The 14,659-nt window shown below is 32.5% G+C and overlaps 1 long non-coding RNA gene across 1 annotated transcript in view; it reads right to left on the bottom strand.

Annotated features, from left to right (window-relative positions):
* Positions 1–1,387: 1,387 nt before the first annotated feature.
* LOC148609465 (uncharacterized) overlaps positions 1,388–14,659 on the bottom strand; it is a 28,165-nt gene continuing 14,893 nt past the window's right edge. The window contains exon 4 of the long non-coding RNA XR_015914729.1: positions 1,388–1,527. This is a non-coding gene — a long non-coding RNA (uncharacterized LOC148609465). The remainder of the gene's footprint in view (positions 1,528–14,659) is intronic.

Below are 14,659 nucleotides of genomic sequence, written 5' to 3'. Positions count from 1 at the left end.
ACATCCACGAGTTCATGATGACGACCATAAAACTTTTATTGTGATGAGTTCAATCTTGTAGCAACATAACCCTGTTCCAGAAGCCTATTTGTTAGAATTCTATCGCGATACAAAAAAGTATGTGCAGTATGCTCTGGCATAACGTATGAGATGTAATATGAACACTAGATACGCAGGTATATAAGTTGTTCTTAATATATACCTCAGTGTCAAAACACACATTTTAGAGAGAAAATAAGTTGGTAAAAATTTTACACTAAGAGAGGGCCAATATTTGTTTTAGTATACATAACCACTTTATACTTGTTTATACAATTTGTCTGCCTTGTTCATGCAAGTGTTTATTTCGAGCTAATCAAATATTTGTTCGGTTTTTCATTTGTTTCCAATAGATATACGCTATTCCATGATGCTTGTTGCTAATTCTGTGTTTGCTTTTATGGCAAATAATTATGCAAATAAATCTTTGTGTATTTTCAAATTGAAATATTTAAGAAGATATATATTAACTCTGTCTCCTATACTCAAAAAGGGATGCTTAACAACAGGAATCCAGTCAAAGGATAATTGTGTCTTGACATTTATTACAAATTGTACACTTGATCTTTCATTCATTTGATTACCTGAACTAGTGCCTTTACCATAGTTATATCATGCATTAACAACAAGAACAGCGTCAGTTTTTAATAAGTCAAAGCATTTTAAATGCATTTAATTAAAAAAAATGGCAAACGTTTATTAATTTAAATTGATAACAACGACTTGTGAAACAAGTCTTTAGTAGAACGAATTTTGCGGGAAAAGATTAATGTACATATTTTTTGTAAAATTTGATTTCTTTTTTTTTTTTGTTAAAACTATTTTTAACTATGAGACGAAGACGTAAAAAGTCAATATACTTTTTGATTAACCTTGGATAAACTCGACTGTGCCTCGCTAGAGAACGTGAAATCTGATCTTTCAATTTTATATTAGTACTTCTAATGGTGCTAAACTCTTAAAATCCTGTAAGAAAAGAAGTAACCGCCTTCGAAAATCTTATCGCGATCATAGCAGGTTTAACGTATGAGTCGACAGGCCATTAAATGTTATCTGTAAGTTTTTAATGTATATGATGCACCGCTATACATAGATGTTCTTTGTAGTCACTTGCAGCCTCTTAGTCCTTTTAAAAAACGGATAAAACCGTTTAGTACATCTCACTTATTTGAAAAAAACAAGGAAAAAATGGTCAATTTAATGTTATACTGAAGTCATTATACTCCATAGCACCAACAATGCCAGTAACTTCAAACTATAACTTCACAAATAAAAGGGCCCACCATGAAAAATTTTTAATTTAATTACAATTCAATATAAGCACAGTATGGCTAAAAATTATTGTTTCTTTTAATTTAATGTTGGTTTTGTTTTTTTTAAACATGCATCAGCATTATAAGGTAACTAAACATGCATGAATATCAATTACGTCGAAATGTCCGTATTCATCTGTGTGGGTAGTATTCTGCTCTTGGACGGTATACTATTCTGAAAAATATGTATAGTTATCAAATTAATGGTTGGCAGATCACGCCTAATTGTCTTGAGGGTTGTTCATGTAACATGATATTTTCATTATAAGCATAAACCCTTCTAACAAAAACTTACATAGAGTGAGTTTAGGTATATTACTATAGAAACGACTTCTTCGTGTAAGTATACAGTCGAATTAGCGGTAGATGAAGTTGTTACACGATCTGTAATTGAAGATGTGTAACTCGAATACTAGTATTTATCAATTACTGATTTTAAATATCATTGTGACATCGACATGTTTGTAAATAAATCCTAAATCTAATGACGTCGTGGTCATAGTGCAAACTCAGAAAATACCCTTTGCATTGTATATTCGGAGCATCAGTAACCTTTCAAAGGGCATTGTTAAATATTTGGTGTAAATGTGCGAAAATTTACTTCATGTAAGAAGATTTATTTTTTCTTTAAATATCATTTGAATAATTAGTTTTTTTTAATTTAAATAGCATTGTAATTTCATGTCACAGGTTTGTATCTTTTTTAATGTGAATGAAATAAAACTTACTTATTCTGCATGGATGAAGAGTCAATCTGCAACAGGATGTTATTTTTTTCCCTTTTAACATGTACCTGTATAGATCAGCATCATTCCTTTTTCTCTTGAGGCTGAAACAATAAAATTCAAACAAACCTAGATTTGAGCGGAAATCATAAGAACGTATTCCATTGATAAAGACTACACAGGGAAAGCAGACACACGCAACAAAGAATATGACAGATCCAAACTAATACGTACAAAGAAATAAAAGTAAATGAATAACCCAGATTTTAAAAAAAAAAGGAAGCAGGTCAGGTGCACTGGTAGGGTAATCGTCCATTGCTTTTCTAGAAACACCCACAGAGTTGTTCATATAATGAAAATGAAATGTCCGGGTAGACGAAGAAAACATGGTGAACAAAGCGGTTCTCATGGTGCTAACACCATAACGATCCATGAATTCGTGATGACTTCAATCTGGTAGCAACATAACATTTACAGAAGCTTAAATGTGAGAAGTTTTGCATGTGTGATATGAAATTTCCATACGCCGGTGCTTAAGGGCTTAAGGGTGACATTATGGAAAGAAAAATAATCGGGTTTGTCATATAGTTTGGCCACGGGCTTTCCTCAGACATTTGATCTCTAGGTGTAGGTCAAGATACAAGCCGACGTATTGTGCATGTAATGCCCTTTACCTCAATTTCTTTGGGATAAATACGGTGCACTTATAGAATCCTCGAAAATATGATTGTACGTGATCTGAAAAGGGAAAACTGAGATAAAAAAATCTATCTAAACGATTTTTTTCCATTTGGATCAGAGTAATCAAGGGAACTAAGGTGTTTAATGTTGGTGAAAGGGAAAGGGAAATAATAGATCAGCGAGAAGTGGGGCACAATTTGTTATCATTGGAACAAATCGATCGTATATAGATACACGCGTCCACCATACCCGACTAGTATTTTTTGATGAAAAATTCCAGCATTTTGACATCTTCAGTATATTTGAAAAATATTTGGAATCGATTTTTTCATAGTATGGGCAATCTCTACCAAATACTACGTATTATCGACTAAGTTTACCATCTTTTTTTTTAGTAACAGCGATGTTTAATGTTGTTTTTTTTTAACCTCTGTCACTCAAGGCAAGCATGCAACCAAAAGGCCATCGAAACTGCCAAAACTATGTTTAAGAAATAAAACATCATAAACAAAATTAGAATTAACCAACGTGAATTATACAACATTGCACCCAACGTCTTGTCACATATAAACAAGCACCCTTTGTTAAAAATCTTAAATTAAGATTACTAAATAAGACCAAACTTTACGACAAACGTGATGGCACCTGCGTATGGAATGTTTATATCACAACTCATACGTTCTGCCAGATCTTGCCGAAACTACGCAGACTTTTTGTATCGCGTTAAAACTCTAACAAATAGGCTTCTGGAACAGGGTTGTGCTGCTACAAGATTAAAGTCATCACTACAGAAGTTTTATGGTCGTCATAATGAACTCGTGGATCGTTATGGTGTATCATCTCCACCATGAAAACTGATTTATTCAACGGGTCATAGTTTTCCTTTCCTCGTTTGTCTACCCCGGACTTGACTTTTTTATGAGCAACTCGGTGGGTCTTCCTAGAAAAGCAGAGGACGCTTACACTACAGGTGCACCTGCTCCATGCTCCCAGTTTTTAGTGGAGTCCGAGTTGGTCAATTGCTTTTGTTACTTTTATATGTATGATTTTAGTTACTTTATGTTCTTTGTTGTGTATGTCTGTTTTCTATGTCTGGTCTTTGTCCATTCTTTGCATTACCGCTATAACCTTGGTTCCCTTGATTACCCTTTCTTAAAAAATGTGCCATATTTGAAAACCTCAAAAGTAACATTTGAAACAAGCAGGTTACAAGAAATTCATTGAGTAATTGTGTTATGAGAATAGTATGATCATTGATACTAATTTAATCTAATGTAAGCATCAAAGTAACTTGGATTTATTTCATTCTCTTTCAAATGAAAGCTTGAAAATCATGGGTGAAATTGAATATGATACAAATATATAATTGATTTTAAGAGTCATGTCCTTTACCTAGGTCTCCTTGACCAATGATTTTAGAAAGTATGCAAAAATAGTCCCATACAAATTTTAGTGCACTTATATTGCGGAATAAGTTTACATCAAATCTGCAAAAATGGTCCTGTCCTTGCAGACATTCATACTTTTTTTATTTATATAAAATGCTCAGTGGTGTCATAAAGTAAATTTAATTAATGACCCTCTTTGGTATATCAGAGAATTAGTATATACAAGTAGCATTTAGTTAATATATATATAATAGTATGCTTAGGGTTAAATTACTTTTGTTGTCGTTTACACCTGTTGAAGACCTGTTGCTGATTTCTGAATGTATTTATTATTTTGTAATAAGGTTATACACAGGTGTATTTGTTATGTTTCACAATATCAGTACTTTTTCTCTATTGAATAGAAGTTTTTCACAAGCTGCCTGGCAGATTTTCATTATCTGACCATGCGTACAAGTGCATCGTACTTTGTGCTAGACAACACATTGGTCAATTAGGCAGGCTAATTTGGCATTCAGTTTTCATACTAGTTAATGTGATGATTGCATTTCAATACATTAATGATAACATTTATAAATACAAGTTATTCTAAATTTTAAAAAGTCGCTTATAATGTATATCAAATCTTTATGTTTGATCACTAGTGCTAGTGCAGTAACTACCAATGGTTCTTACTCTTGTAAGAACTTTCAAAGCAAACTACACATTCTATGGCAACCCGAGAAGGGCACTTCTCCTAAGTGATTCTATCAAGTCTACTCATGTCTCAATAACCTTATAAAAATCAATATGACTTAACAATATCTACACGTTAGTAACAAGACCCTTTTTTAACCATTCTTAACTATTTATAGAATAGTTTATGCTCCGAAAGTTCGGAGGGCTCGTATGAACCAAGATATTATATTAATTTCCCGTATAAATTGTCATATTTCATTTAAAGATAAAACCGATTACGATCTCAGAATTACTTACTTTTATTTTGTAAAAAATCTTAGAAGTATTGTCTTAATTATGGAAAAGTAACTAGGTAAATAATGTCATTTTTTTTAATGTTACACGTAAAATATATTGATAGAAGATCTAGAAAAAATAAATCGAGCGTTTTCCTTTGGTGGAAAAGGTATACATGTTAGTGTAGCAAAACAATTACCAATAACGATGAATGATTGTGAAACACCACTAATATGATACCACTACGTTATTCTTTAATGTATATTATAAATGATTATTTCCAGGAACACTAAACCTTGTATGATATCACTACTGTACCAAACAACAACAAAAAACGACTGTCCGTACCATAGTCAGTCTTATTTTAACTGATACAGTCTATATATAACTGATAATACCTGTCAATATGACTGAGGTAGACTGATAATGTTGGTACAGCCTTTTGTAGTAACTTTTTAAGTTAAAATTGGACTGAATAAGTCACTTTTCAACTGTCTGAACTTTTTTGCATTTAATCAGACATTTTTTGACTGATTAAACGTGTTTCTCGTTTAATCAGACGTTTTTGGGGCTGACCAAACCCTATTTCTGTTTAATCAGACGTTTTTGGACTGACTAAACCCAATTTGCGTTTAATCAGACGTATTTTGACTGACTAAACTTATTTTGCGTTTAATGGCATTTTTTACAGTCTGAACTCATTTTGCGTTTAATCAGACATTTAAAGGGAAACACCACCTTTTCATTAAGTTGGGCTCTTATCATACCCACGCAAACAAAAATAAATAACCTTTAATGCAAAATGCGCTTTTATAAAATGCTCAAGCCTATGCAAAGTTCAAAGTATATGTAGATAGCAATCTTTCAGAACTCTCCTATCTGAAGGAAGATTATAAGCAGACTTTATTGATTTTTACCGATAGCTTCCGATGGGCTCGTGACGTCACTAAGTCGGTTTGGTATTGACAAAAGCACTGCAAATAATATGCAAACAAATAATATTTCGTAAAATTTCTACGATCATGTTTTTCAAATCACCGAAACATGTTGTCTTCTCAAGCATACGATTACTCGAATGATAAAAGAGAAATAGTCTAAAAGTTGTCTTTACGGAAACACGAACATTCTTCGGCAGTAGCCGTTAGGTTTTCCTCGGACATACTCTAGTCTTCTGCCTGCAAATCCCGTTGTTCGTCAAAGTTGTCTGGCATTTGCTTACATGTTGTGCCTCAATGTCGTCTTTTGTTTATTTTGGGTTGAAATTATGGGAGGAACAGCCCAAAAGTTGCGATTTCAACGGACATCGTAATCAATTACCTATTTACTTTCACTTTACAAACCGACTTCGTGACGTCATAGCTCCACCGATCAAATATAGAAAACAGTTCAAATTCCCTATTTATAAATCGTGATTAATTAGTTAAGAAAAAGAAAGTTTCGTTGTTTCAATTTAATTTTCATGAACATTTAACAGATTAGTTTCGATATTTATGACTTGCACAATAACACATGTCTTCTCCTTTAAGACTTATTCGAATATACTTGTATATAAATGAATAAATTCATATTATGTTCATTCTTCCCCTTTTTACATTGGTTTATCTCGTGTTTTATGTTTTGTAACTTACCTAAAAATACATCACATATTCTTTCTAAATTATTATTTTCTCATCATTACAATTAATCATTCAACTATCCCTTAAACTCTCTTTCGATATCATGACATAACCTTATTTTAGAACAATGTAAACTCCATCCGTTGATGTATTTTGTCAATGTTAAGCTGTATCCATGCCGGTGCGGCATATCACCTTAAAGCATAGGTATAATATAGCTAAATAAGATGAAGTTCCGGGAACCTCTCGCAAAATACATGCATGTAAACCATAGCCAGATCCATGTAGAGGCAATCCGTCAAATCCCACCATAGAAAATATTGAAATTCTCTGTAAATCATTGAGATCGCCGCACCCCCACCCCCCCCCAATCCGTATTTCAGATCCGCCATTGTACACAGTTAAAGGGTAAAATGCCTTACAGTAGCGCATACCTTCAATATTGCATTATTATACATTTGTATCAGCGATCCCTGTGGGATGACACTAATATTTCTTACATTTCACTGTGTACCTATACGCTGGCAGTACAGACCTCAAATGTGCCATAATTCGAACATCTTAAAAAATGGCAATATATGTATCTTTAAAAAAAATGTCACACAAATTATTGTCAGTTTACAACTCACACCCCTGTTCGATAACCAGTTTAAATGAACAACTGGCGTAAGTTTTTTTTTCCTGGTTTCTACAGTTTCAAATCAAACTCCGTGCAAGCTAAGTCAAATAATGAACCAAATTATATACTAATTTAAGATATGTACCATCTTTGAAGTTCATGTACCTCTCAACTAATCACATCTATTTCTTACAAATATATAGCTTTTATGTTACGTATCGTCTCATACACAATGAATCCTGTAAAACACAGCTCTATCATCACAAATATTATTTTTAATACATGCATATCTAAAATTTCCTAAGCATATATTGCTTTTTAAGAAATGTGATCAGCGCGAAAAACATAATTGGTAAGTCTCAAAGGATAAATTTTGCATTAAAAATACAATCAAAGCACCATTTCCGAAAATATGATTAAACATATCGTTATCATTTGAAATATTTTGACTTCTCCGATGTTGACCAGTAACAATGTAATGCTGCCCGTTTATGTATGAAAATACATGCAATGATTAACTGTAATAGAAGCTGGAGGTTAAGCGCTCAAAAACCTGGTTTAAACCACCCTATCGAAAATACCTATTCCTAGTCAGCATCTCTGTGGTGGTTTTCAATTTCTGGTTTTACCCTGATATCGCCATTTATTATACAGACTTTCCATTTTGATTATTTCTAAAGTTTATAAGTTTGGTTATTATGTTATCAACCTTCATATTTTAAAACAACTGTATTGAATTACTCACCGTAGGTAAGACCTCCCATTAAGGCTACCAGTGCTATAATACCGAGTTTGTTCATGCTTATATTTGTTGTTTCTTTACTCTATTATAATAAAATGAAGCAACAATTTAATCATGCTTATTTATATAGTATTGCTCCTCCAGTTTAAACCAATTATAAGGAATTACCTCTGGAAGTGAATCACAACATTACAAATTAGTTCCTGACTTAATACTGCTACCACAGCTTTCTTAATGAGTTTTCCCCTCTTAAAGTATACAACCAAATATATCTAGAACGAACCGGGGTGGTATTTATCAGTACAATATGTTCCCGTTGTACTACTAATACCTTTGCTCATCTCTTTAATGTCCACCTAATTGTACTATGAATATAATTTTTATGCTGATAACATCACATTTATGACGGTCGTATTTATTATACTGTCATAAATTGTATGATAAAAACAATTCGGTACAATTTTATCCATATAAGGGGATATTTTGTTACCTTTTAAATTATAATGCGATTTTTATCCAATTGATTAAAATTTTTCTCGATAAAAACGTTTTTCATTAGTACAATTGGTAAAAAAAATGTGTATTCTTGTATCGATATACTACAGTGACATGCATTACAATAACAATATAGAACGCCATTGTCTTAATTGTTTTCTCGCAGTTGTTTTTCTTCTTTTTTCATTCTTGAAAATTTATTTGTGACCTTACATTTTTTTGTTCGCGCGATTTCATTTTCCAAATTACTAAAAATCAAAGGAAAGGTTACAACAGGTTTATGACTCATTTCAGGTGTTTAGACTTTAAAACGTCTTTACACCTGTTTTAAACACTACAACCAATTAATATAGAAATGATGTTCCGTTTTATGGTTGCTTTTTCCATGTAGTACTACTGAAAGTGAAAACAAGAGGAACGAACCAATGCAAGCAATACGGATTGCAGGCAAACTACAATTAAACACACAAAAAGTTAAAAGTACGAAAATTACACGAGGTGTAAACTCAGGTGTTCCCATGTGAACAAAAAATCAGATTTTGCAAAACTCTCATTGTGCTTATCGTTGAACGTCGACCCGGTGAAAGTCAAATATTATAAAGGGAGTTAGTTTTAAGTTGAAGTAGAGGAGGTATCATAAGGACACACTTATTCATATGTAAACTCGTTTCAAATGTCTTGCCCATAAGAATAAAGGTGTCTGAAAATATTTTTACTGAAATATAAGGATATTAAATTGTTAATTTCAACATTTAAAAGAAATTTGTCTTAACTTCTTTGCTTTTGTACTCTTCTTTTGTGTACTTGATTGATGACATTTGTTTTTAAATCATATATATTTTGATTATAACAAATATGAAAATACCAAGCACAATGTTTCCATTTGTAAATAAAATCACGGTCCTTAATGTTCTAGCGGATGGTTTCTTTGCGGTTGCGTTTTTAAAACAAGAAACAAAACCACATTATCTTTGATGCACTTCATTTAATGAAGGAGATTAAATTCATGTTGATATGTGGTTTATTTACGACTGTGTACAAAAAAGAAGTAGAACTGTCATTTCATGTAATTAAAACTGCACAACATGTTGATACGAAACATCAATAAGGCTTCGAAATTAAAACAAACCCAATTTAACCTATTCAGTACAATAGACTTTGAATGATTGAAATGATGATTGAACATCATTGGTTCAAAAGTCCTCGAAAATTCTAACGGCCGCTAGGGTATAACATTCTTCTTTTTTATAACCCCGTGCAGGTCCGGGTGTTAAAAGAATAGGCCTGCAGCAGCGCTAAGCTTGTCGTAAAAGGCGACTAAATAGTGCTCAAAAACCTAGCCGGGGGCTAGGCGCTCTGACCACAGAGCAACTGGTATGTGTGCCCCAGGTGGTGGAATGTGATATCCCTGGCGTGTTACATGCTGGGGTTGTTAGGCTATAATACGGAAAACCTGACCGTAAACCATAGTAGTGCACCGTGTTGGGGAAGATGCCACGTTCCTCGCACGTTAAAGAACCCTGCTGTGGTATTCGATAAGGGTAGGAATCTTTGCGCTCCGCCACAAGAGGCTAAATTGCCCGACCCTGCCCATCCCTCCCTTTCATCTTGTGGCAATCAAAATTTGTCGACCCTTTTATCCTTGTGCCCCATCCTTTTTTTTTCATTTCATCATTTCATGTTCATTTTATCATCCATTTCATGTTCATCGTCTGAATATAGCTGAAATATTGCTGCTCGGACGTTAAACCCCAACAATCTATCAATCTTCTTTTTTACGACTTTTCGATTCAGTCACATATATTGTTTGTACGCTGTATTTTAAGTTAATCCTACGGCTAAAACACGCTATCTTTTCAAAACTGAATGTAGAACTTCGAGTTTTATCCTTGTATTTAAAATGATAACCTACAATCTCTAGACCATTTTCTGAGTGATCTAATATTCATGTTCTCATTTACACTTATAAAAACACTGCTATCTTACATTATGTTATAACGTTTTTATACCCAATATGAACTGTACTATTTGTAATATATATTTTTTTCAAACCTTCAGTAGATTTTGGTAGATTGTAATACATAATCTCGAATCTGGTCTTTGTCCCTGGATTACATTATTTTGATTACCACTATAACCTTGGTTCCCTTGATTACTCTTTCTGAAGCATCGGAAATTCTCCGCTTCAATCATAATTTGGACGCAGACGATCGGAAGGGCGTCATAACTGAGGTCCAATCCGGGTAAGGAAATTGCACGCGAGGGTACGATACTATTGTCCTGTGTGTTTTCTATAGTGAATTCATGAAATCCATATCAGACTTGTGGGCTTTTTGTTTTGGTTTTTTTTTAATCAAATGCAATAACATTAATTCCATAAAAAAATTAATCACGAATTCATCTACAACCGGTGAATATGTTTGGTACAGCCTTGCAATGATTTGTGGAATTGAGCCTCATCCCTGCATCATGCACAATTACAGTCTATTCTACATTTCCTTAAAGTATTTTTAACAGCTTAATCGTTTCATTTCCCAATAGCTCTATATTAGATTCCAGTACCAGTCACATATTGACTTGAGTCGGATATTTCAAATATCACTATGTTATGGCACTTTTTTGTATCAAACGACTAAAAAGTTATGGAAAAACAATACTGGGATAAATTCAAGCTTCTTAACAGCGTCAGACGTTCGAAATTTACTCCACACGCTGCTGCCATTCCTCTCAAATTTTTAAAGACCCTTGAACGTTGCGAAAAAAAATGAATGATTTTAAACGACGCTTTCCAATTGTCAAACGAAGTTTGAGTTTTATAATGTCATAGAATTTCGAAAGTCCTGTCTGCAGCGAATAGTAAGAAAAGAAACGAACGACTGCCGCTGCTCAGAGCTCATGGGATTAGCAAAGGTATAACAAACGACGATAAACAAATATATTCATTAGTGTTGTAGCAAGTGGTTCATTTCCTACCGATTTCTAAACAGAGTACAAAACCATATCGATTGATTTTGATGCCGTGTCATTTAATCAATTAAATCCATATTGATATGCGGGTTTTTACTACAATGTGCAAAACAGCATAATACAATATCTCTGCAATGTTGATTTTAGAAATAAATCATTTTAACATGGGTACGGCATTTATATTCGATTATTTAACACCGAGCGACAAACCCATGTTCAACTGAGTACAAATCTACCCCGGAAAGGAATCATTTATTTTCTGACAAATACGTTTATTTTTGTGACAAAATTTCCCTAAGCGTAGCCAAAATAACGGCTGTTACGTTTTACCTCCCCGTATGGAAGTTGAATTAAATTTGTATATTAATGTCATCGTATATGTTATGTTAAATGTGTGTATTTATATCATTAATTTCAGTCATGGAACCTCTCCGCCGTTAAATCATCGAGTAAATGTTTTTAAACGAGTGTTTTGTCTCGAAGGGACAGCAAAAGAAAAGAGACAGTGCGCAGGTGCTAAAGGTGGGGTTCTACCGACATATACTGTTTGACGATATGAAGACTTCATATTAGATATGACTTTAAAATTTGATTAAACTAAGAAATAAAGTTAAACTTAGTTATACTACTAACCTCTCAAAGAGGGCAATGAAGGAAAGTACACCTTTACATATATTTTAGTTTGCTTTTGTAGTAATTTTCTTTCTTTATATACACTACATGTAACCGTCCTGTCTGTCAATGTAACAGTTGTGCTGTTCTTATAATCACAAAAGATGCAAAAAAAGTATCGAAAAATGCAATTCATGATTGTATATCTACTTTATTCATAATGAGAACAACATCCTTAAGAAGGTGATTGCGTTGTCGATTACCAATTACTTATATTATGTGTAGTAGTACTTAATTACTGCAATTCATAATAATAAAGATATCAGTGGTAAAAATAATTTGATACGTTATTTAGAATTACACATGTAAGTAGTATAAAATGATTTACGGACACGTATTCCTCTGTATTTATTCTATAATACTGTATAAACCATATTCTATTTAACAATCAGATGCAAATATCACCAATATGCCTATACTGCATTTTATTGTTCATTACCGAATAATGAAAGACATTAGATGTACAAATCGTTATATTTCTAGGAGACAAATCTCCTCTACACTATCTGTGCATAATTTATCTTTGATTTGTAAATTGTATGCTGTCATTTTCATTATTTTGTACAGGTTAGGCCATAACCAAAGGATTTGTTAAAATGTGAATTAATTTATCATAAGTTTAAAAATTAAAACAAAATACAAGTGTTCTGTGCATAGATTTCTATACATTTAACCAAAGATTTTTAACAAAAAAAGAAAAACTGCTTGTAGAGTATTGCACGGATGTCGTTTATAGTGATGGGAACTTCCGTCCGTACTTCCGTCTGCACTTCCGTAAGTCAAAGGGGTTCCGTTCTTGTCTTCGCTACTTTTCCTAAACTTCTGAATGTAATTTAATGAATTTTTTACATATTTTTTCTAAAACATTGATGAGGGCAAGTAAAATAAAGGGGACAATAAACAATTTAATAAGAAATCGATATTTTCAAAATGTATATTATATGCACGAGGAGACTGAAGAATCAACATCCTTCCATGTCTTCGACCACATTTGGTAGATAAGTTGTCCTTTTCAAAAATCTTGAACGTATTCGTTTTTTTCAAGGCCATTGGTCAAACGTTTTATAAGGGTGTAGATATGCATTCCTCTCATATTATTTTTTTCTATTTCCCTCTTTTTCTGTTTGGTTTTACTGTTCATTTCTTCGTTTTGTGTTCTGTTTTGATTTGCTTTGTTTTGTTTTGTTTTAGTTTAGTTTTTTTTTCTTTTATTTTAATACACATAGTATTTTTGTTTCCCAAAAATGGTATGATGACTTGTAGAAGTGTACGATTATTTTTTTTCAGAAGTATTTAGTTTTACTTTTAAATAAAACTCTCATCCGTATAGCAAACAAATGTGTCTATTGCAGCTTTACTATGTTAAAGTTATTTGTAATTAGACGTATTAGTGTGATCTATTTTTAGTACATTAAATAAAAAGTATATTACTATTACAAAGAAAAGATATAAACACATCAACCATAGCTTCATTCTTCTGTAGTCTATAAGTTGTACTGATATAAACAAAGTGGTTATTTTTATAACTACTGTAATAAAATATAATGTAGGAGACGAAGCGTGGTATATGACTTGACATATGACCCTCACAACAATGGAAGTGATTCAATTAAAACTGGGTTAATACTTAATTAATTACAACCATAATAAATATGCTTTGTGAATATGGTTTGCAAGGTGTTACATGTAAGGTGGAGTATTTTGGTAATTTGCTAGTGCAACACGTCACAATTATTTGACCTAGTTTTTGTCCTGTATCATAATAATTGAAATATGCAAGATTTTGAACTTAAGAAAATTCCCTCTGCGTTTTATTGATTTTGACTTTTATCTGCCAATACATTTTGTGTTTTTCGAGAATATATTCCCATAAATGCATTAAACGTAAAAGTGACAGAACATAAGCCTAATAGTCAGACTTATAAAACAGATTATTTATCTAAATTATCGATATGATTAAATTCAAAAGCCCTAAAACGCCGAGACCTCGTTTCCTGTTTTATACTCGGTAGAGCTTATCGACAGTTTTGTCTGTCAAGGTTGTAATAGTTGCTTAATATTATCATACTTTGCTATTAGGTAAAATAATGATCAATTGATTTTTTAAAACACTAATTAGCAGTTTCTATAATATTATATTGTCTTAAATGTCATGATTACAAATAATTGTATATAGTATACCTGTCGGAGTCTTAAATGTTTAGCCGCATCCAGCCATTTAAAACACCCTCTAAAAACCATGCACATATGAATCAAATTGTGTATTTTTTACTTCTTATCGACATGAATAAAAGCAAAACTGTTTAATCTAGATGCTATTTCTATTTGATATTCATCGTTTGTAAAATTGGTATTTACGGTACTTTTATGTAATTAATGTTTCATGTGTAGTTCTTTTGTCGATAAAAAACAGAACGAAGAATGCAGTAAGAAGTAGTCTTCATATGA

Source organism: Perna viridis, chromosome 8, assembly GCF_037379345.1.
Source record: "Perna viridis isolate PV_CMFRI_1.1 ecotype Kerala chromosome 8, ASM3737934v1, whole genome shotgun sequence".
In the NCBI taxonomy this organism is placed as follows: domain Eukaryota; kingdom Metazoa; phylum Mollusca; class Bivalvia; order Mytilida; family Mytilidae; genus Perna; species Perna viridis.
The sequence above is the reverse complement of the archived record's forward strand: the minus strand, read 5'-3'. Positions and strand labels throughout refer to the sequence as shown.